At 38.4% G+C, this 24,625-nt stretch overlaps 1 protein-coding gene across 1 annotated transcript in view; it reads right to left on the bottom strand.

Annotated features, from left to right (window-relative positions):
• The window catches only part of MIOS (meiosis regulator for oocyte development), a 119,359-nt gene that overhangs the window by 73,985 nt on the left and 20,749 nt on the right, over positions 1-24,625 (bottom strand). The gene's annotated exons all lie outside the window — the stretch shown is intronic.

The following is a 24,625-nucleotide window of genomic DNA, read 5'->3' as shown; positions in this document are numbered from 1 at the left end:
TGAGTTGGTCCTTTGCATTTCTTTATTCAAAATTATCCAGAAAGTCCAACTATTCCAAGAAACCGTCCTGTTCCTCCCCCTCAACGCCCGCCAAGTCTAGGATCTCCTTCCCAAGCAGCTTGCTTTGCCATGTTTTCTATCACTGGGGCTTATAGGCTGTAAGTGCCCTTAGGGAACGGAGCTTTGTTCTTTGTTTCAAACAATCTTATCTGTTATGTAGTTCTGAATCCATTTTTGTTTCCACAGAAATATAAATTCCAGCAAACACAAAATCAAATGAGTTCCAAAAATAATTAGTAAGTTGTGCTGTTACGGTTTTTAAGCCCGTGGCACATATTTTTAAGGGGTAATATGGCAAAGCAGAAATTGAATTTTCAAATGAAAAGTTTAAAAGGTGTAAAATTACACATGAGCCACAGTAGCAGTTAAATTTATCAGTTTAAAATTGATAAGGATATTGCTTATTGTAAAAAGGTGGTAAAGTGACATAACTTTGAATTTTTCCTTATTTTAGTAGTTATTTTCAAATATTACAATTTGACTTGAATTATTGTTTTATCGTCTCTTTTGAACTCCTTTCAAATTCCTTTCCTCTCTCTCCCTCCCAGAGGAAACCAAGTTTCTGACGTATATTTTAAATATTTTCACAATTTGGATCACATTGTATGTGTTCATTTGCAACTTGCTTTTCCACTCAACATTTTAGGAAAGTTATCTATGTTAAAATACAGAAATTCAACGCATTGACTTTAACGGCTGAGTAGTATTTTGTTTATTGATCCATTACACTATTGATGGATATTTTATTTCAAATTTTTCGCTATTAAAACCAATGAATGCTGAAATATACAAGTACAAGAATTTCTCTAGGGTATGTCTGGAAGGGATGTCAGGATCACAGGCGGAAGCAAGGACTTGTCCTGGGCAGCCTAGAGATAAAGCATGTACATTTCAACTTTCTAGGCACAGCCGAATGTTCTGGAGACGGTAAAGCCATTTTACACTAAAATCGTCAGTTTTTCTGAGTTCCCATTCTCCACATGACCTACTAGCTCTTAAAGATACAAGTATCTCATTTGCTTTCAGCCAGGGTTTACACTGGCTAGTAATTTAAAATCACTGGGGCAGGGGACGATGGAGGGAGAGGGAAAGAAAGCCATAGGTGAGACTGAATTTGGTAGACAGGGTCTGTGGCCAGAGTTTTACAGCTCCCAAGACCATGTTGTCAACCTTTCTCATTTTATATAGATGTGGAAAATGACCTGGAAGGATATATGACGTACCTAAGGCCAGGTGGCTAGATAATGGTGGAAACAGGATGAAAACCCTGGATGATGAAATTCCCAGCCTAAATTTTTCTCTGATTAAATCCCTAGAATCACTTAAAGCATTTTTCTATCTCTTCCCTCTAAATGATTCATTTGATTGGAAATAAAGGTAGAGTAAAAACAAAACAAAAAAGGATGCAGAGTCCTCCATAAAGGTACAACTCTGACTTATCTTTTGCTTCTTCATTACATGCTTTATTTTTAACATCTTGCAACAAATATTCTAGTGCTTTTTGCTTCCATCTTCTATTTTACCATGTAAATTACCCCTCAGATTCAGTCATAAGGCATTAATTTGACACATAACTTCTACCTTAAGAAAGCAATAATTCTATCTGTAAACGTAAGTTCTGTCCAGTGTTTGACTTCAGACACGACCTTCAGTGCTCTTGTCAGGTAATACCACACTGAGCTCGAGTAGGGTAGTGAGACCTACATGTTGGACAAAAACCACATCGGGAATTTCTCTAAAATTATGAATTTGAAGTAGTTTTGAAAAACATTCTGGCTACTTCATTTCTGTGTGGTTAAGTAGAAAATAGCACTGAACTTGGTTAGGCAGCTCAGCTCAAGTGTGTGACCTTGGGCAAGTCACAGCACTGCGTCTCATGTTTCCTTATGAGAGAACGAGCTGCTGGACCATATTGACTTGTAAGGCTCATTAATATTTCATGAAATTATCACCCTAAAATTTATGGTTTAAAGCTGAAAAATAAGTGCATATCTGTAAAGGAATAGAAAAATAGAGAAGAGAAAATACACAATTACATATTCTGCCAAAGTCTGTAAATAAAAGTGAGAAATTTCTTACTTTGGCTGATGAAGCTTGTAGCCAAACTATGGAGATTACAGAGCTGATAAACAAGAGATAAAACATAGGATGCAAAAGGATAAAATTTCTAGAAAAAATTACTTTTAATGAATGCTAGTGCCCTTCATGTCTTCTATTAGTAGACGGCTCAGAGTGCTCCTTAGGCTGTTGGCTGCGGCTTTATTGATTTTACTAGGTTAAAAAGGCTGAACTGCTATTTTTTTTGGAAATTGCATATCCCATAGGGAATAATTAAGGTTAATAAGAAGCTGGAAGCAGAACCGTGAATTGAGTTGATGTTTCATTCTTTTTTCCCTCCTAGGATATCTTATTTGAAAAGAAGGTAAGCACCACATGCTGTGATCACTATGAATTACTCTAAAAGCTCACATAAGCAAACCAGCATTATAACTCACATTAGAAGATAAGGTGTGACGAAATAAAAATGCTTAATTCTTTTTAAAATGAGCCACTCTATTTTGAGGCAGCCATTTGATTTATTTTATGTCACCCTCTCCAATGCAGGTTGGAAAATTTAGAAAAAGTAGGAAATATTTAAGCGATTTTAGAGAGTGATTTTAGAAATCAATGATAAACAGACACCATAGTTTTTGCTGACTTTGACATGACTTCCTTTTTTCTAATTGTGTCTCAATACCTGCTACTTACGGGGTCCTCCACTCTAGGAACTGTGCCTTGTGTTGGCCAGGGTTAGGCAGTGTTCCTGGCTAAGGAACAGGGCTTAGAGTTGCCCCTGCTTCCTGGTGGCTGACTATGCTTATTCTCTTCCCTGTTGGTGGTAACCAGACCAAGTGACAAAGGAAACTGGCCAATATCGATTGGACGGTACTCAGCACAATAGATGACCGTGAGCTTGCTGAGGACCGCTCTACTGCATGTGTGTTTCTGGGCAAAGAGTTGGAACATCTGAACTTTGTTCGATAAACTGATTCTTTAACATTAGGACTATCACATAAAATAATAGGAGCCAACCAAAGCTTGTAGAGCACTACGTTTCATTATTTTATATGCCATTAAGACAGATTAAAAAATACCCTCTGGGGCTTCCCTGGTGGCACAGTGGTTGAGAGTCCGCCTGCCGATGCAGGGGATGCGGGTTCGTGCCCCGGTCCGGGAGGATCCCATATGCCGTGGAGCGGCTGGGCCCGTGGGCCATGGCTGCTGAGCCTGCACATCAGGAGCCTGTGTTCCGCAACGGGAGAGGCCACAACGGTGAGAGGCCCGCGTACCGCAAAAAAAAAAAAAACAAAAAAACCCTCTGTCAAACTATGATACAGCACCTTCTTATGAATTACAATTTTTCATTTTATACTATGGCAAGAGTCCTTTTAGATCTGTTTAGATATAGATTTTTAAATCCTGTTATCACTTCTGTGCATATAGATAAGGGAAAATATAAGCAAACTAAATTGGTTATTTCTAAAACTTCTTCACATTCAAAGTTGAAATCCACTAAAATCACTTTTTGTCTCAGAGTCATTATTGGCTTTTCTACACAATACCAGCCCCTGTGCCACCAAAAGTGTTGGTGATGCAGCATTTCTTCAAGTGCTCTTGTTGTGTCTCTGGAGTTTTATTCCATCTCATTCTGGAAGCGATGAAGTGCATGCGCAGAAAATACCAGCTTCATCTTGGTTGGGCGTGACTCATTTAATATGCATTCTGGTTTCAAAGATGCGAAAATAAGGAAAAATATGCATCTTAGAATCGATAAAATATGGTATAAGTCAAATTTTTTCCCTTTTTGAGTAAAGGAGTATTTGGTGTTTGTATATTATTGAGCCTGGAGGCATTGTATAGAAGAGAAACAGCAGAAATTCCCGAAGTCCACTGAAAATGTTTATTTTTCCATTTTAACTGGCGAATGATGTTATACATAAATTTTTAATGGGAGGTCTATTTTACTTAACCATGGCAACATTTAATAATACTTTATTAGCTAGGTCCTCCTAGATCAGGGATTTACTGGAAGAATTTAATAGGGAGAGCAAAAGCTCCATATATTTGCAAGGTAAAGTTTCTTCAAGGAGTGTTCCATTTAGTTGTGTACTGAATGAGATTTAAAACGCTATATTTCACTGAGTGTTAATATTGTGCTTCATTATTGATTTAGTGTGAACGCAAGATCTGTGAATGTGAGAAGGGGGATCCAGGCGACCCAGGGCCTCCTGTGAGTATATTTCTGTTTTGAACTTAGGGTCAAGTCAGGAAGTCCTAGCGATGATAGCTCTGCCCTGAAAACACTGGGCTACTTTGTGCTGTTGAAAAGCAGTTGTGTGCAAATAGCAGCAAAAACAGAATCGCTGTTCCTTTCTTTTATTCCTAAAGGGATACATTCTGTCCTTAGAAATAAGCTTGAGAGTTTACTGAACTGAATTGAGGGCAGATTTGGTTTAAAATGACGACATTCTTCCCACGAAGGATATTTCAGCATCACTTCTGATGCAACAATTGAAGCCAGAGTTTCTCAATACTGAAGTGAAAATTTAGAGAAAGAGCTCATACAAATCCTCAGTGCTCTAGACAAAGCTTTATCCTACTTCCACCTAGAAACAAGTGACCTCTCCAGAAATTAACTGTGTCTTCACACTTAGCCAAGTGCAACCCCAAAATGCCTCGTGGGGAGGAAGCTTGTCAGGAAGCTCTGGAAATTAGAGTGAATTGTGTGAAATGGAAGACACCACTTGGCAAACAAAGGTAAATGGCAGGATTTACTAAGATGATTCAATACTTGAAAAGATAATCCCCAAAGGAGTGCTTCCTTTATATTCTGCCCTAATATCTGGTAGATGCCATGTCTGTACTGGGAGGGCATTGGAAATGACATCACAATGACTGGAGATGCTGAATGTTTCTCTAACAGTCACCTTCAGGTGCCTGCACGCTGCTACTTCAGTTTTTTATTTACTTCTGTGATTTCAAACCTTAGAGGTCAAAAGCCCTGTGGAGATATCTCACAAAAATTCATTGATAATGTGTTTGAACTGATGCTTGTATTTGGGGGCAGGGAGGGGAATGTGTACAGTGAATTTCTTAGACTATAACACATTTTCCCTTGAGTCTTGGGTCCAAAGCCTATACTTTTTCAAATCATTCTACTAATCAAGGCATTAGAAAGAGGGAGTGTTTGTCTTTTTTTTTCTTCAAAATACAAGTTAGATACATTACATGATAACGTGGCAGTCAGTAGAAGCTAATTTTGGCCAAAGCAAAGGTTTAACTTTCCCTTCCTATAAAGTCTTACTTTATACTTATTACACCAAGAGATTGCCAGGGAAGGTTTGCTTGGGATATTCAATTACGTTTTAGAATAAACAGTAAAAAGAAACCTTACAACTGCTGAGCTAATCTGACTATTTCAGTCCCTTAATATTGTTGGAAGTGATTACTGTACCATGTTTTAATAGGGATAGCCATAGAAATATGTTATTTAACATTTATTGAGTGTTCCCAAAACCAGTTCACAGAAAAGCGAGATTTTTGGTGGTTTGAGAATAGGAAAATAAAATGCCTTTCTAGAATAGGATTGAAGAACTCTCTTCTTCCATCTTTTGAGATTCTCTCTTGGACATCAGGAATAGAGAGACATTATCTTTTTTGAGCAAATCTAGAGTATCTGCCATTTCAAGACTGTGCCGTCTTCCTGGTGTGTAGTAAGGGAAAATAGAGTTGAATCTCTGCTTGGTATGTAAAGTGTTTTTTACAATCATCTCTAATTTTATGGAATGAAGCTGATCAGAAATTAATGTAAGGTGTAGGAAACTAATAGAATGCCTGGCTCCGTGTAATCTTTTTTCCCTTTGCCTTCAGGGTACACCTGGAAACCCAGGTATCAAAGGTGAGTGAGGACATAAAGGAAACCCGGTAAATGAATAAACAGCTTTCACTTAAACCAGTGTATCGCCTTCTAGGTCTACTTAAATAACAAAAATTTAAAAAACAAAGGATTGTAATATATGCCAATGCCAAAAATCTGATGATTCCCACGAAGAATACAGGCTGTTTACTTCCTACATCATCTGTCTGGTTTGTGTAAGCTTGTATTTACAAATTCTGAGAAACATACGACCATTTTAGTCAATAAGTTCAGGAAACCTAGGGAGGTGAATAAAGAGAAACTTGTTCTTAAATAATGGAGGCCTAAATTAATTACTACAATGCTCCACGAATCACTGATACATATTCCAAAGCAGATTGCTATTGACACTTGTATTTTTCATGGATTCACTTGATGGGTAACTCACCTACAATAACAATAGGAAAAACACCAGATCGTCTCTTACTCCCAAACCAAGTTCAGGCATTTCCCCAATTCTTTTCTTTGTGTACTCATCAATAAAATCCTAGATTAATTTAAAAAAAAATATATCATTGTTGGGATGATGGTCTTCCAAGTTCAAGAGCAACAGAAGGAATCATAGGAGAGAGATTAGCAGATGCAACCATGTGAAAATTTGAGGAAAGTTCGTATATAATGAAAAATAATAATTAAAATAAAGAGGAAAACATATAGGGAAATGTTTATGTCAAAATACAATGGATATTGGGTTAATTGCTATAGTACATAAAGACTTTATAAAATAGATGAGAAACTAATAATTAAATGGTCAAAGGACACAAACAATTTTCAAGACAGGAAATAAATCCAGTGAAAAAAGAAATAGAAAAATGTTTAATTTCACTGGATAATGAATGAAATTTAAAGACAGACAACGAGGTACCCTTTACTGCTAATTATTCACATTTTAGAAACTTTGGACTCCAAGGGTGTTGGGTTGTTTTTTGCGAGGGAGGGGAGTAATTTTCTAGTTCACGAGTTTGGTTTTTTCTGTATTTTAAATTATAAAAAACATTTCTTATAGCACTTAACACAGCAATATTAAAACAATAATAACTAGTGATAGCAATGTGGTGGTGAAACTGGTTTCCTCTTCATTGCAAAGGTAACTTGGCACAGACACACAAACACTTTTGGAAGCAATTAGGCACTATAAGAAGCATTCAAATATTCAAAATGTTAATGCCAGTAACTCCATTTCTGAGAATACGTTTAGGGAGGTAATGAATAATATAATAAGTTAGGTGCATGAAAGTATTTTTGCCAGTTGCCTGCTTGTCAAAGAAAGGGAATGTAAAGCATCCTTGGGTGGTTTTACAACACACACACACACACACACACACACACACACCCCTACACTCACCCGCTTTGTATGGGTCTAAATTGATGCCATCATGTCTTCTTTTTGCTTTGTTAAATACCTGTTGTAAGTCTTTGCACACATTTCATTTATTTGGCTTGTAATTTTGTGCCATATAATATATTTTCCTAAGTCTCGCTGAAATCAAGCAATCACTCTTAAGGACATTTTGCAAAACATTCCAAAGCCCCTTGGAGAAAAGCCAGAGGAGCTGGCTCCGAGTGGGTACAATGCTATATTTGAGAACAACGGCCCTGTTGTTAAACTAGGATGCAAGTCTCGGCCTAAGCTGTGAAAATATACCTGGATTCTGCACCCTATACATCTGGCTTCACTCCAAAGGGCAAAGGCTATCTGAGCTGCTATTTTCTTCCCTAGACTGCATGGTGAAAATGTCAATGGTCAAGGTCAAAGATATTTTCCCCATTGGTTTAACGTATTAATCCGGGAAATCTGAATAGTGAATTTTATTGAGCAATCACTCGCTCTGCAGGGCCATGGAATTTTGACTAAGTTTTTTTCTTGACACAGGGTGATGCTCCAAAAGGGGAACTGGGAGAAAGAGGCCCAGGGGTACGTACACAACTGAAATGCCTTCCTAAGAAAGTAATCCCAGGACGCTAAGATTCTGTAATGGATCATTTTGACCCCTGCAATGCAAGTGCAAAAATGATTTATGTCCACGTGTGCTCTTGATGGCTCAGACAGGCAATCAGACAGATTATGATCTTAGAAGTGGAAATGTGAGGAGAAAATACTCTGTCCAAAAGGAGTGATGATGGGACAGGGCGGTCCGCCACATAACATTTCTTGATACTCAAGTTGAGATTTGTGAAAAGCTCAAATAAGAAAAATATTTTGTTTTGCTCCCTGTGTTTTTTTTTTTTAATAAAGAGTAAATTAAAATTCTGGGAGCAGAAGAATTACATAATCTCAACTATCCTTTTGTAAATCCAATTCTACAGGCAAAAGAAGAGATTGTTCTAGTTGATTTATTATCTCTATAATTAGAAGATGTCAAGAGATTGTGTGAGAAATAATTATAGTACATTTCTTCTTTTGCATTGTCCTGGAGAACTGCAGCAGTATAGCAAATAGCAGAGAAGTGTACAGTGACTTAAAAGGAGGCTGCGTGGCATTTCTCCTCCCAGCTTTTCCCCTTGGATGAAAGCCCAGGACTCAGACCCAGAGGTTTTAAAAATGGTTCTCTTGGTGTTTTTAACCAATTTCATGAAAAATCCTGATACAAAGTTTGATAATTTCAATGAAAATTCCTTCAGAAATTTGTGTTACTCATTCAGGAAAGACTTCTTAGGTATTTTATATATATAAAGCCTATTATTATGTGAAAATAAAATTAAGACAAAGCACTTATTTTTGTAAAACGTTCATTATCTCAGAGGAGAGGTAAAACAGCTACAGTATGAAGTGGAATGTCAAAATATTGTAAAAATTTCACACATAAAGTATAATGGGCATTCAGAGGAGACCAGAGCTATCAGGGTAGGTTCTACAGAATGACCCTTGAAGGGTGTAGGACTGAGACAGGTAAAGACAGAACGGAAAAGTGGAAGGGGCAGGCATTCTAGATGGAAAGTGCTGTGAGCAGCAACCAGAGGGAGGGCAAAGCGTGGTGAATGGTGAGATGGTGTGCCTAGGGAGGAGTATTGGCAGAGTGGTTGGTCCATGCCGGCTGGAAGGCTGGGCTTTGCAGGGTGATGGGCACCTCCTGAGATTTTAGATGAGGCGTATGGCCCAAGAGCTGTGGATTTGGAAGATTAATCTGGCCTGGCTCTAAAAGCAAAACTGAAGTGGGAACAAGCAGAAGGAAAGAGCATTTTGAAGAAGGTTTGTTGCTACAGGCTGTAGGAAAAGTAACAGGGTCATTAGCTAGAGCTGCTCCAGCCAATGTGAAAGCTGCTGGCCATGTGTGCTTACCGAGCAGTGGAAAGAGGCTAGCCGGAGTGGAGGTGTGCTGGAGGAATAAACTACACACTGAATTTTTATGACTTAGTACCAAAAAAAGAGATCTAAAATATCTCATCAATAATTTTTTAATATTGATCACATGTTAAAATGACAGTTTTTGGACCTATTGTGATAAATACAATATATTATTAAAAATTAATTTCACCTGTTCATTCTCGCATTTTTTAAGTGGCTGTTAAGGAATTGAAAATGACATAGGTGGCTTACGTTATACTGGACAGAACTGGGCTACAGTGATGACAAAACAGAGAGGAAGAGAACATTGTGAGAACCAGGAAGGCGTAGAAATGAGGGGATGCGGTGACTAGCTCTACCTCAGATGTTCAGCAAGATTTACTGAACACTTGCCATGCGCTGGGCCCTCTTTTAGGTGCCGGGGATATAGAGGTGAGCAAGGTGGAGAGACCCTGTTTCATAAAGCGTTCAACCAACAGACAAACAAGTGAGTAAGAACTCCAGTCAGTGAGAGGCTTATGAAAATATAAAACAGGGTCACTAGGGGGTTCTAGGCAGAAAGAGCAGCAAACACAAAACCTCTGAGGCAGGAACAAGCTTGGTGGGCCCAGGAAATGCAAAGAGAGACAGAGTTTGAGGAAGAGTGGCGAGGGAGATGAGGCTATGGGGTAGGCAGGGTCTAGATCACACAGGGCCTTGTTGGCCAGGGTCAGGAGAGTGGATCTAAAACTAAGTGCCCTGGAAGCTGTTGGAGGATTTTAACTGGTTGGATTAAAAGAATGGAAGGGGCAAGTTGAGAGCAAAGATGATTATAAATTTTGATTCTGTATGATTTGAAATATGATGGTACCATTCATAGAAATAGGGAAGTCAGAAGCAAATTTTGCAGAGACCAATGAGTGCAGTGCTGAATATCTCAAATTTGAATATTTTAAAACTAGTAAGTAAGGTGCCCTGAAAGGAGGAAAGAAAGGGGAGATCAACCAAACAATAAACTGACCAGAGAGTTAGGAAAACAAAACAAAAACCAAAAAACAGGAAAAAGAGTATACTATAAAAAGTAATATTCCTTTATTTTTGTAAACTGTATTGGCCCCTTCCGAAATACAGTCTTAACGCTCTTAACATAAAATAATGACAGAATTTTCAATATGGTGGTATATTATAAGCAGTGGAGGGCACCCCAAAATTCCTGAGATTGAAAGTCCAGTCTTTTTTAGTGCTGCAGACATGAACTGTTTTTATAAAGAACCCCAATTTAACTATCTTAATGTGGCCTTTAATTTCAAGCACAATACTAAACATAAAACCGTTTATGTGAATAAGTATTTCCGACACGGATTAAATTGTAGTGTAACAATTTTTTTGACTAGTTTTACTTTTATTTTCAGTTTCTCAGTGATTGCACATTTGGGGAGAAGTGCTAAAGAATTCCTTTTTACCTTCTGTAAAAAAGTCTTACACAGCAAAATTTTGTACTCTGACTCACAAGTAACTACAATCACAGCTTGTTTATTTCATTGGTTTCTCCAGCTCACTTAAAAGATGTCTTACAATTCTATTTTCATACATAGAAACTAGTTGTATGAAAAAGACATGTGATCATATTAGAAAAAGACTTGCTGTAGCTTAAAGTTGGTAATTTACCAGTCTGTTTAATATTCAGTATTGTGTTACTTAAAGGGTTTATGGGCAGCGACACAATGGAGAAGGCTGTGCAGAATTCCCAAGAGTGACATACAAGAGAAGCAGAAGCACTGGCCCCTTATTTAGCCTGAGATAAAATATAGTAACTTAAAGGTCACTGTCTCACTAAGGTTGACAAAGGAACCATTCATTTCCCGATGTTCTATATTCTAGACCAAATTTGAAAGGAGGATCATAATGGATATAAATATTTACGGACATTTTAAAGGCCATTATCTCAGCTCAGTTTCAAAGCCAATTTTTCTAAACCATCTCTGTGAAGCATCCTCAGCTGTGACAGTTCACAGTTTAAAAGTCAATATAACAATTTTGAAAGCACTATTATAGGTCGTCACTTCTACAATGAGATTCAGTGTATAGTTTCTCCTTTAGCTTTGGACCAAAGGGTAAGAAATTGGGTTTGAAAAAATATGTGGAACTGAGAATAGAATGTAATAAAAGGAAAAAATAGGTTCTTTTCTTCCCCCTACTATATGCACATTCCCTAAGTGCAGAGAGAAGTGGAAGACCTTACCTTTATACGGTCTTAATTTCCAAGACTATACAGATGTGTTTTGTTGTACTTTATAAATGAAAAACATCAACTACTTCCTCCAACTATGCCTTCTAATATCACATTTTACTTCTCTTTTCTTTTTTAATTAGGGAATCCCTGGGTACAAGAGTGAGAAGGTAAGTTGGTAACAACAAATACATCAGAATTTCATAAAGAAAAACAGCAACGTAACTGTATTTATATACTAATAAAAGTTATTTTCCTTTATTTTTGTAAGTCTGGATTCCCAAATTCCTAAGTATATTCTCAACACTGTTAGCATAAAATAATAATAGAACTTAAGATACAGGTGTATGTTATAAAGGATGGAAGGAAGCCTAAGATTCCTGAGAATCCAGCCTCTCTTAGTCCTGCAAATACGAATTCTTTTAATAGAGAACCCCAGTTTAATGGTCATGCAATACGGGTATCAAGATCAAAAGTTTCTATGTACAAATGGATGCAGCAATACTACAATTATGCTGCTGCCTTGGTGCTTAACTTCCTATGAAATGTAGACACAAGACCCTCTCATGGGGCAAAGAGGATCTATCCTGGTTAAGCAGTAAAGAATTACTTAGTTCATTCCATCAGGCACCTGGGTAGAGCTTGCAGGGGCAGTAAATTTGACAAAGGTTATGAGTTGATAGATTATTTTATTATTCTTTGCAAATTACCAATTAGGAAATCAAACTGCTTCCAAAGAAATTAACACGTTAGACTGGGGCTCAGGAATCTTCGAGAGGGTTCAGTGGTTCATAAGTTTAAGCCACTATTATTATATGCTCTCTAGTATCAGATTTTTCTGTCTGAAATCAGAACATAGCCCTCATCATTCATTCTGTCCTACAACCCTCAGACCTGGGCAAGAGGCATGCACTTTACAGGGTCCTGCTGTGGGTCTCCTCCATCCTCCTCATTCATGAGGGAGCCAGGTGTCTGCAGAGTGAGAGGCCCATGTCCCCTTCTCCTGGATCATGCTTTGGGTAACCAAGCCCCTAGAAGTCCCTGCAAAATGGTCTGAGGCTGCTTCAAAGGCACACACGGACCTCCTTCCCATGTCCATCTTCGCCCTAGGCCTGAGGGAAACCAAATGGAAGCTTTGTTGGGGCAGGAGGGGGCTTTGTTGTGCTGTCTGTGGCACACAGACACACACAGCTCCTTTGGCTGTGGGAGGAGCTGGAAGTGGGAGGTAAACTGAGAACTGGGCTGTGGGCTGTGGGCATGGGCCTCCCACATGCACCTCTGAAGAATTCCAAAATTCTCTAACTTTTTACTCCTTTTGGAGATATATTTGTCAAGAAAGGAAGCCAGAACATGACTAGTTTATTAGCTCGATTTGGAACTTTCAGCTACTTAGATAGGTGGTATTTGGGCCCCTGCTTATACTCTTGTTCTGGGCCCTGTAAACATTAGGGGTGAACCTACACACAGGCATATAAATATATCCCTAAACACTGGAAATGTTAGGTCGAAAAGGGGAAGAGTGTAAGAAATGCCATGATTCTGTACTTTGCCATCAGAACCTGGACAACTCAATATCTTAGAGTGTCTGTTTCTTCATCCATATAGAACTGGATTAATACAAGCCTCCCTAATTTACAGGGTGGTTGGAGAATCAAATAGAATAATGGATGTGACAATGTATTTTAAATTATTTGCTGGTCTATAAACATAAGGTGCTATTATAAAGAGATAGGGAACAAGTGATAATATGGGAAAGTTAAAAAACTTTCATGAGGGAAGACATATGGGAACATATGTTTATGTATGACTGATTCACTTTGTTATAAAGCAGAAACTAACACACCATTGTAAAGCAATTATACCCCAATAAAGATGTTAAAAAAAAACAAAAAAAACAAACAACAACAAAAAAAACCTTTCATGATTGTAAAACTGTCCTATATATATAGTTGAAGAAAATTTTCCATGCCACCACCATTTTGATTTATACAGTATGCTAATTATCAACACCAGGAAACTCTCTGTGTATTTTTTTTTTTTTTTTGAAAAGATTCACTTAAACTTCTGGGGAATTATAGATTCACTGGAGGGGCCCTCGTTTGGAAAATACAAGCTGTCGGAGCAAAATGACCCTGAACCGTCGACATTCAAACCAGAATTTCACCAGGATAAACAGCGTCAGAAATCGAGGCTGGGAACAGAGCTAATCTGTTCAGTTTTTTCTGAAGCACTTGCTCTTGGGAACTTTGTAACTCTGATCATGCTACAAGGATTACTGAGCCCATCAAAAAAGAAAACGCCTTTGCAGAGGCGAATAACATGAGTACAGTATCTTCATTGATGGGAATCTGCCCCCATGCCGATGCTGTTCCTCAGGACCCTATAGCTAACAAATCTGTCTGGACAAATGGAACGTGAACTCTAGCCCAAAGAATTTTGAGCATATTTATGGTACTTTTCTGTTTTATATTTTGGTGGTTGACTCATTGTATTTCCATCCAACATTCTTCAATTAATTGCTTTCTAATTGATTCTTCAAGAGCGATTTTCCATTTGCATTCAGCAATAAATGTTCAACTTGTTTTAAGTGAAAGCTGTTTTTCCTGGGTCAGTTTGACTCACAATATGATGTGGAGAGAGAACAGATGGCTTTTGGGTTTTTTTAACTTTTTATTTTATATTGGAGTATAGCCGATTAACAATGTTGTGATAGTTTCAAGTGCACAGCAAAGGGAGTCAGCCATACGTATGCATGTATCCATTCTCCCCCAAACTCCCCTCCCATCCAGGCTGTCACATAACACTGAGCAGAGTTCCCTGTGCTATACAGTAGGTCCTTGTTGGTTATCCATTTTAAATACCGCAGTGTGTACATGTTGATCCCAAACTCCCTGACTATCCCTTCCCCCTACCCTTCACCCCGGTAACCATAAACAGATTGCTTTTGAATAGAGACATAGCTGGATCTAAAAATTGTACCTCCCTCTTGCCTGCCCCCCGTGCCAGCAATACCCCATGCAGGACCCTAGGCAGAAGTGTCAGGTTAGTGGAAAGTAACTTGAAGACCATGGCAGTGTACCCTGTTCAGCTTTGGGTGGCTGAGGGAGAACACGGACTTGGGAGCCTAACAGACTCAAGCATGTGGTCATGGGCAAGGTACTTAATCTCTCTGAGCCTCACTTGCCTTGTGTATGAATGGAGATACATACACCTTGCAAGGCTGTTGTGGTGATCACCAATAACGTCAAGACTTTGGCACATACTCTGCATCCATAACTGGTGGTCACAATTATGATATTCCTTCTCAGAGCAAAGTGTGGTCTGCACGTTGGCAGTCAATCTGTGAACTATTTGTTGCTATTCTGTGATGAGATGAAGCTTGCACAAGAATATAAGTCCACTGTATCACTAAACATACTGCTTAGCTCAGCTGACATTTATTTTTCATAGCAAGACTTCCCTAATGAAGGAAGCAGGGCAGTGATGAACATTCTAGTGCAAGTTCCTTATGTAGTGGCACTTTGAGTTGCATGCTTTAGAGGAGCACAGAGATAATAAAGCAGCAGCAGAAACAGAAACTAGTAGTGAGGGCACCAGCCTAGGAGTCATTTGTTGGCATGGACATTTACATAAATCATTTAACCCCCCCCAACTGAACTGCCCTATCTTAAAAATATGAATTGCTTCGAGGCTCAGAAAAAATATAGATATGTATGAATACACTTTGAAAAGTCTAACTTCAGTTGTTTTTCTAATTGACCTTGTTACTTGTTAGTTCTAATTATTAGAAGTCTTGAAAGTCTGATATAGTGGATTTGTATTCAGAGGCCCCAATTCTCATTCTATCTGAGCAAGTTACTTAACCTTTTTAAATCACAAATTTTCAATCTGTGAAACTGGGCTAATAATATCTACCTCAGACAGTTAATGTCAGATTAACTGACATAATGTCTGTAAAATAACATTAATAATAAACGGGGGCTTCCCTGGTGGCGCAGTGGTTGAGAGTCCGCCTGCCGATGCAGGGGACACGGGTTCATGCCCCGGTCCGGGAAGATCCCACATGCCGCGGAGCGGCTGGGCCCGTGAGCCATGGCCGCTGAGCCTGCGCGTCCGGAGCCTGTGCTCCATGACGGGAGAGGCCACAACAGTGAGAGGCCCGCATACCGCAAAAAAAAAAAATAATAATAATAATAATAATAATAAACGGGAAAGCATAATTTAAATGTTAATTTGTTTTTCCGTTAGTATTCCAGAAAAGGCAGGACAGCAGTCTGTGGTGATGGAAAACACACAGCATGCTTGTCGCCACGCCCAACTCTCTCTCTCACCGCAGACCTTGATCATTCATCATGGCTCCTTTCTCCACCAAGTCTGGACATGCTCTCAGAATCTCTCTCTCACAGTTCTCTAGGCAAACACTACTAATTGATCAAAGTTGGTGCTCAGGCTGGAGCATGTGGTGTTGTGGAAAGAATAGGGACACGGAGTCTGAGTAGACCTGGGCTGAGACCTGATTCTTCTTACTAGCTCTAGGATGGAGCAAAGTTACCTTGTTGAGCTTAAGTTTCCTCATTTATAAAATAAGATGAAGGTGAAGGGGATTATGAGGTGCAAACTGCCAGTTATAAAATAAATAAGTCACAGGGATGTAATGTACAGCACAGGGAATATAGACAATATTTTGTAGTAACTTTGGATGGTGTGTAATCTATAAAAATATTGAATCGCTATGTTGTACACCTGAAACTAATATGATATTGCAAGTCAACTATACTTCAATAAGAAAAGACATCTATGGATCAAATTGAAAAAAAAGGAATTGTAAAACTAATCTCATTGGGGTATAGTGTGGATTCAATTAAATCACATATGCAAAGGGTACATAAAATATGGTAGATGCTCATTAAACCTTAGTTTCTTTCCTCTTAATTTGATCCATGTCTCAAAAATGTTAAACCTCATTAGGTGGTATCACTAATTTGATTGTGTTAAGAATGACTCATGGGTAAAATTTTTCAGAGTTCAATGCCCAAACAACCCACAGTATTGAGGATAAAACTGTGTATAACTCATCAGACTGCTCATGTCATAAGATTCTGCTGGGAATCTTTTAAAAAGAATCCGAACACTGAATGACTGCAAATGTCTTCTTATTTCATGTATTCATTTTTTTAGGGTGAACGTGGAGAATGCAGTAAGCCAGGAATAAAAGGTAACAAAGGAAGGAACTTGTTTTTAAAATGCTAACAGCTGTGATCCCTTTGGGACTGAGTTTCCTTAAGAAGAAATTCCTGGATTCATTATGTTGCTCTCACTACTGGAATTAGAGAGTCATCGGCTCAATTTTCACATCTGTAAAACATGAAGCAAAAAACAAATCCATCCCTAACTTTATTTAATGGAGCCCCCAAAGGCCTTTCTTACGGACCATTAAGACTTTGCCTTGTGGCACCCTAACCTTTGAGGCCAGGCCCACTAAATGTTATGGTGAAAAGAATAACTTAACTAGCAAAGTCAATTCAAGCTCCAGTTGGGTCAAAGGAGAATTGTTTTCCAGATGTAAACGCTGAGAACAAGCACCTTCCAAAGTAAAGTGAAGAACTCGATGAAATAGGTTAATGAAATACTTTTCAGTAATGTGGAAGAACTAGACACAGATAAGGATTTGAAAATGCAGCAAGCCACAGAAATTGGGTAGTTATTTACCTTTCATTAAAAAATAAATATGAATAAAATATGTAAACTGGAGACAATATTAAATGTTAAGGAGTTCCTTAATGGACCAGAAATACATAGAGAGTATATTTGAAACATGATAAAGGGTCCAAAAAAGTAGAGTAAAAGTAAATCGTTTTCATTATAGTTAAGAACTGTTACCAGCATGCCACCAAGATACCAAAGTCTTTCAATATCTATCTTTTAATTATGGGAAGAGTCAAGGAGAGAAAACGAGGAGGAAGGTGAAAAGAAAAGGATAAAATAGTGACACTGGCCTTGTAACTAAACACTTTAAATAGGCTGAGACTTTCTGAAAGCTTTTAAACTACTGTAGAGTTAAAGGTCAGATGAATCTGAAAAATGTAGGCTTGGTAATTATCTCTGGACAAAATGAAAGGTGTGATAATGAATGGATTCTTCCTGGAGAATAACTGAAAATGGGAGATGGACATAGACTTGAAAATACAGAAGAATGGACACACTGAACAAAAATGAGTCAAAAAATAACTGGAGACACTATTTGAAATAAAAATGGCTGACAAAGATTTAACACAGTTCATTGACTAAGATGGCAGGGATTGTTAAATGCCCTATTATTTTCTGTGCTAAAAAGAAAGAAAAAATACTGCCCATTAGAAATGTAAGGTGCAACTGATTGTATGATGTATCCCAATTTCAGAGATGTAAAAATCTGAAAAAATGCATGTCTAAGGTCAATGAAATATAGTGCCCTTGATGTGAAGAGTTCATGTAAGTTTACACATAAAACGTACAAAGAACACAAAGCAACATAAAAGAGGAAATATACATGGGTAATAAATGAAAAAATTATCCAAACACATAAGCAATCAGGTAAGTAAAATTAAAACATTAAAATATTACTTCACCTATCAAATTAGCAAGCACTGAGATAATATATAATACTCAGTATTGATGGAGATATTGTAAGATGAAGATGCACTCTCTATACTCAGGTAGTGAGAATGGAAATCTGAACAAAATTTATGGAGGAAATTTTTACTTTTTCTTTCCATATATGGTGTGAGAGACAAAAGAGGGTGAATGAGAGCCTTAAATGTGCTTACAGTCTCTGTGTCAGTCATCTTCTTCTAGGAAATTATCCTTAGGAATGAATCAGAAGTTGAACAAAGATTTATACACAAAGTTATTCACTATACTATTGTTAACAATAGAAATCATCAGAAACAACTTAAGTGTCAAAACTAGAGAAATGAGTAGCTATGACAGAATCATATTCTTGGATATTATTCAGTTTACTAAGAGTTTTTAATGACATGGAAAAATATTTTTGATAGAATGGAAGGCCAGATAAGTAGGATACAAAATTGGATATACACTTTGATCAAATTATTTAAAGAAAGACCTACTGGATGAAATAATAATATTAGATGAAAATATGCCTAAGATGTTAACATCTGTTGCTGTTAGAAATTTACTTTTTTCTATAATTGTCAAGGTATGTCTATTATAAACAGGTTACATTTTGGTAATCAGAAAAAAAGTGGAAATCTGAGAAAAGAGAGACTAGATAATATTATACTGTCACAAAAACAAACTTTAAAGGGCTTCCTAGTTATGGGACATATTGAAATATTTTCTTTTAGAAGAGTGTTGAGTATAAGTTGTGTTTTGCCAAGTTCTATGTATTGAAGATGGGCAAGAGAGTGATCTAGACATTGTGGAAACTCACAAAATTTTTTTTTAATTAATTTATTTTTAGCTGCACTGGGTGTTTGATACTGCTCACAGGCTTTCTCTAGTTGCGTCGAGCGGGGGCTACTATTTGTAGTGGTGTGCAGGCTTCTCATTGCGGTGGTTTATCTTGTTGCGGAGCCCGGGCTCTAGGCGCACGGGCTTCAGTAGTTGTGGCACGTGGGCTCTATAGTTGTGACATGGGGGCTCTAGAGCGTAGGCTCAGTAGTCATGGCACACGGGCTTAGTTGCTCTGCGGCACGTGGGATCTTCCCGGACCAGGGCTCGAACCCGTGTCCCCTGCACTGGCAGGAGGATTCTTAACCACTGCGCCACCAGGGAAGCCCACTAAATTGTTAATTTAACTGACATTGCCTTGCTGAAAGGAAACAATATTCCACCAAGTTTGTTGCTTTCTAAGGATTCTTAAGAAATAAATTTTTAAAATTCTGATCAAAATGTCAATATACAGGCAAAGGACTTAACCTAAAATTGTGTTTTCATGGAGTTTGTTTACTAGAGAAAAGTTTACTAACAAGTTGGCTTGTTAATTAGGGTCGTTTTGTTAACAGTGAATTTGTTGGCTTTGATGTTTGCATAACCTGGGAAGACTGGCCATTACTGGGAACACAGTTCCTTCTCTTTCCACGTAAAATCATTGCAAATTGAATGGATATTTAGAGCAACTTACCGTTCATTTTATTCCACAGGGATCCCCAGTGCCAAGTGGACCAAAGGGACCCAGAGGACTTCAGGTAAGGAGGCGAAAACCAAATCTAAGTCTGTATTAGAATACCTAGGGAGCTTTGGAAATCTCTGTGCCCACATGCACCCTCTACCAATTCAGTCAGAATGTCCAGGGATTGGAGTCAGGCATCAGTATTTTTCAAGATTCTCAGGTGATTCCAATGTGAGACAAAGTCTGGAGACTGGTGCTCTAATATTTTGAATAACTAACGCAGGCTCCTTCAAACATAGGTGCCGGCAGGTGAGTCTACTTAGTGAGTAGCTGAAGGGATAAAAGTTAAAAAATTAGAGTTTAGGAAGATGAATAAAGTCAAAGCATTTAGGGCTTCCCTGGTGGCGCAGTGGTTGAGAGTCCGCCTGCCGATGCAGGGGACACGGGTTCGTGCCCCGGTCCGGGAAGATCCCACATGCCGCGGAGCGGCTGGGCCCGTGTGCCACGGCCGCTGAGCTTGCACTTCCGGAGCCTGTGCTCCGCAACGGAAGAGGCCACAACAGTGTGAGGCCCGCGTACCGCAAAAAAAAAAAAAGTCAAAGCAGTCAAAAGCAGGATGTAACAATGTTGGCATTGCTGCTCTAATGCAATAGGAAAAGCTATGCATTTTATCTAAATTACAGCATCTGTATTATTCCATCATGATAAGCAGTAACTGCTCAATAACACGGAATGATTCTTTAAAGCATTTATTTTAGACTTATCCCAGGGATTTCAGAAAATAATTGGATCCGTTTTTCCAGTCTGGGGACTTGCCTTGTCTAAAGCTGTAATGGGAAGAGGGTGTGTATATGTGTGAAGAACTAATTTCAGCATTTCAAAAAGTCTACTGAAAATTATACCTTTACCCAAAATTTCCTAGATGGCATCTAGTTGACCATCAACGCCTTTCTTCTGGTCTGAAATTGTGTCAGGACAGGGGAGTAACTCTGATTATCACAGGTCATTGGAAACTCCAACTTACAGTTATATATGCCTTAGATATATATTTTTAAAGTTGCTGTTTAGTCTTTCCAAAAAGGGGTCCAGCACAGGAATAATGTTGGAAACGCAGGTTTAAAAAACAAACACCTCATTAATAAATGTTTGCTCTCAGTCTAGGTACTATTTTAGAAGCTGTGTGTTTGACACAAGGAATTTTATCTCATTCCATTTCTCAATCGTGTGTAACCCCAACTTAACTCTGACTTAGATAGTCTGACTTCTAACTCCAGGATCTCTAGGGACCCTAATGAATGATTCATTCCTGATTGGCCTTCTGTACACAGAACTAATTCTTGGTTTTCATCTTGGAGCAGGGCATTACTGGACTTCCAGGGGATCCAGGCCCGAAGGGGTTTCAAGACAATAAGGTAATCATACCCATTGATTATAGACAGGCAGAGTGCCTTTCCCCTAGTGAGCTATGGTAATACACGTTTTTATTAGGCAGAAGTCAATGGATTCTTCGAGGACGAATCTTTGGAAATACATAATAACCTGCAGGTGTTATACACAGAATCATGTTTAAGTACATGCAGGAAGTCAGTGTCATAGTCTTTTCATTTATTATGATTATTTTATTCAAAGGGGCATTATTAAATATAAGCCATTATTTCTGCAGTGTTTCCATCTTACTCCTGCCCTTTTAGTCATTTTATGACTCACTAGAAACTGAAAAGTAGTAATAAGCAACACAATTCAAATCACTCTATTTCCCACAGGTAATGTCAACTCAATACATAGTTTATAAGAGAAGGGGATTTATAACTGTCATACCAACAAAAATTAAACTTTTTTAAATTGTGAGGGTGTAGTCTCTATCAATACCAGCCTTGTAATGTCATTCCACAGGTAACCAGGCAAGACGTATAGCGAGGGATTGAAAAAGAGCCAGATGGAACCAAAAGTTGAGATAGAAGGGATCTTTATCTTTAAAAGACCTGTTTATAAGACTCCGTTTTCCAGTGAGAGTGGCCATTAATTTGCTGAAAACAAGCGTTTTAGTGCCTTTTTAACACTTCTCAGTGCTTAGTAAATTCCACAGATATAGTAAATATCTAATAAACGGAGTTAGTGACTGGAGATCTGTGGAATTTGTGGCAGTAATAACAGCAGACAGTACTGTCCCCAGAGGACCCTAGATAAAGCCAATCTTTTAAGGGTGCTATTAAATTTAAGTTGTGGGGAGCAGTTGGGTTACTTGACTGTTCTTTTTTCCAGAGAGAGGTAAGGGAGTGACACGTATACTATTTTTAATGACATAATGACAATGTGTGATTTCCTGGGGCAGTTTTAATTGGCCAATTAAAATAGAATGAGCTTCTCAGTGGGCGTGTGCTTAAGGTTGTCTGGGGAAACTGTCTTTTCCAGTCCTTGCCTATGATAAATTCTCTCTGGGCGAAAGAACTGGCTCTTCTGAATACTGAGTAGAAGTTTTTGCAAAATTGCTTTGGCTGTAGGTAAAATCCTGCAGCAAGGAAAAGAAAATATTTTGACAGTCCACACTTATTTCTAGGATCCTTTGGTTACCTAAGCTGATAATTTTCACATGTTTGTGAAAAAGAGGCTTAAAATCAGGGATCAGGTTTGGAGTTTGCAACAGTGATAGAATTATAGATTGTTTGAGCTACAAGGGATATTAGAAATCATACTGACCCAAAGTTTTCATTTTGGAAAATGAGAAGTCTGGAAATCAGGGCGTCTGCGGAGGTGCTGGGCTGGGAGCAGGGCACGCAGCTTCGGGAGATGGGTGATGTCAGTTCATAAAAACGTGCCATCGTTTGATCAATTCTCTTCATGTCTTATACAATTACTACTCAGATTTTTCTTTTAAAGTGGATTTATTTCCACAGAATTTAGCTTTTAATTCTAAGAATGCATTAATTCTTAGAATAAATAATGAGTCAAGTGTATTGGGGGAGGCTGTAATTTTCTGACATAACACTTCATGCTCGACTTTCACATCATCATCATAAAAGGAGTCACTCTTCCAAAGGTATCTGAGGACTTCAACTTTCCAAGGGCCTCTCTTTTAAAAAATTCTTTTTTTCAAAAATTTTGGTGAAGATATTTAACGTAAAATTATCACAGGTTTAAAATCACAAAATTCACTGCCAGGTGAACACAAAAAATTCGTTGTCAGTTAAAAAGATGTCAGTATCTAAAGAATATTGGGGGGCTTCCCTAGTGGCACAGTGGTTGACAGTCCGCCTGCCGATGCAGGGGACACGGGTTCGTGCCCCAGTCTGGGAAGATCCCACATGCCGCGGAGCGGCTGGGCCCGTGAGCCATGGCCGCTGAGCCTGCGCGTCCGGAGCCTGTGCTCCGCAACAGGAGAGGCCACAACAGTGAGAGGCCCGCGTACCGCAAAAAAAAAAAAAAAAAAAAAAGAATATTGGGGGTTCTTGGTAGGGAGTGAGATGGGAGTAAGCTTCTCATTTTTCTCCTAGTTATATTTTTGTCTTAATGTCACAGATTTAATGGTCTCTTGACTGTTACTTGGAGACTATTACTAATTTCTACCCCTCTTTGGATCTGTCAACCAGAGACGCATGTCACATTCATTAATTGTCTTAGGTTTTATACATTTATTCTTGTATTGTCTTAAAAGTCAGGTTTCAGGGAATGGCTTCATCTTGCATGCCAGAATGTACTTCTAAATCTTAAAAACTTAATAAACTATTTTTTTGCTCAATCTGGAAACAATGTTTTATAGTGACATTTCTTTTTATCCATTACCATTTTATTACAAAATGGTTTTACGATATTGCTATTGCAATTCGTGCCAAAAAAAAAAAACCTTTAAAATTCAGTAATTCTGTATTTTCCAATGGACACAGGGAGGATTATTATTTTGAAGCTTCTAAAATAACAGATAGCACTTATTTAGTGTATATTTACTATGCACAGATACAGTTCTAAATACCCATTTAAGATAACACCACCTTCTGAGGCATGATCTATTCTCACTCCCACGGTATAGATTAGGCTACCATGGCACAGAGAATTTAAGCAATGGATTCAAGTCTACACAGCTAGGAAGGGACAGAGCCAGGATTCAAACCCAGCCAGTCTGCTCTTAACCACCATATTATATCTATCTCCTTAGGAAAACTGCTGAATTTCCTAGATAGTCAACCTGAGATAAATGCCTTTCTTTTGGACAGTATGGAAATTGCATCTTTCTACCCCCTCTAGTGTACTCTGGCTGGAAACAGAAGTCTGTTGAGAGTGCACTTCTACTTGGTTATAATGTTCATCTGAAAATGCAGGAAAAGAAGGAAAGGAATCTCATGGGAAAAAGAAACCGGTAATATGCATTTTCAAATATTTTGTCTCTTATGAGACCTTAAAATAGAAAATTTGGACTTGTAACATTTGCAAAGATTCCATGGGAGTTTCTAGATAGGGCCTGTCTATGAATTTGAATTTATTAATAGTCTCTCTCATGAGCGACAATCCCATTCTGTTGCTCTAGTGGTTGGGTTTTCTTCATCAAAGGGTTTGCAGAAAAGGTGGCCAAAGAATAAAAGGAAAAAATAGCATGTGAGAAATTAAGGAAAAATGTGATTCTTGCCCTATTTCACAAATCACTTCTGTCATTAGTATTTTCCGTATGTAAAGTAGTATTCTGTCCTAAATGACCTTGTTGCTTTAGAAACAAAACATAGATGTTTCTCAGAAGGAAGCCACCTCAGCCTCTCCCATACATGAGGGTCAAGAGTGGTATTCATAAGAAGAACATCCCATCAGTCTCTAAAATCAATTAGAACTATAATCACGCAAGTATCTGAGAAGCCATATCCCTAGGACCAAACTGGCAATGTCCTTAACAAGAGAGCACGGTGCCCCTTCTCAGTAAAAACTGAGGGCCTAAGAACCCTACGCCACCTTCCAAGGGCTGGTGTGGTGGTTCAGGTGGCAATCCCATCTGCCCATAGAATGGGCCCTCCAATAATG

The sequence above is a fragment of the Orcinus orca genome, chromosome 9, assembly GCF_937001465.1.
Source record: "Orcinus orca chromosome 9, mOrcOrc1.1, whole genome shotgun sequence".
Classification (NCBI taxonomy): domain Eukaryota; kingdom Metazoa; phylum Chordata; class Mammalia; order Artiodactyla; family Delphinidae; genus Orcinus; species Orcinus orca.
This window is presented reverse-complemented; position numbering and strand designations above follow the sequence as displayed.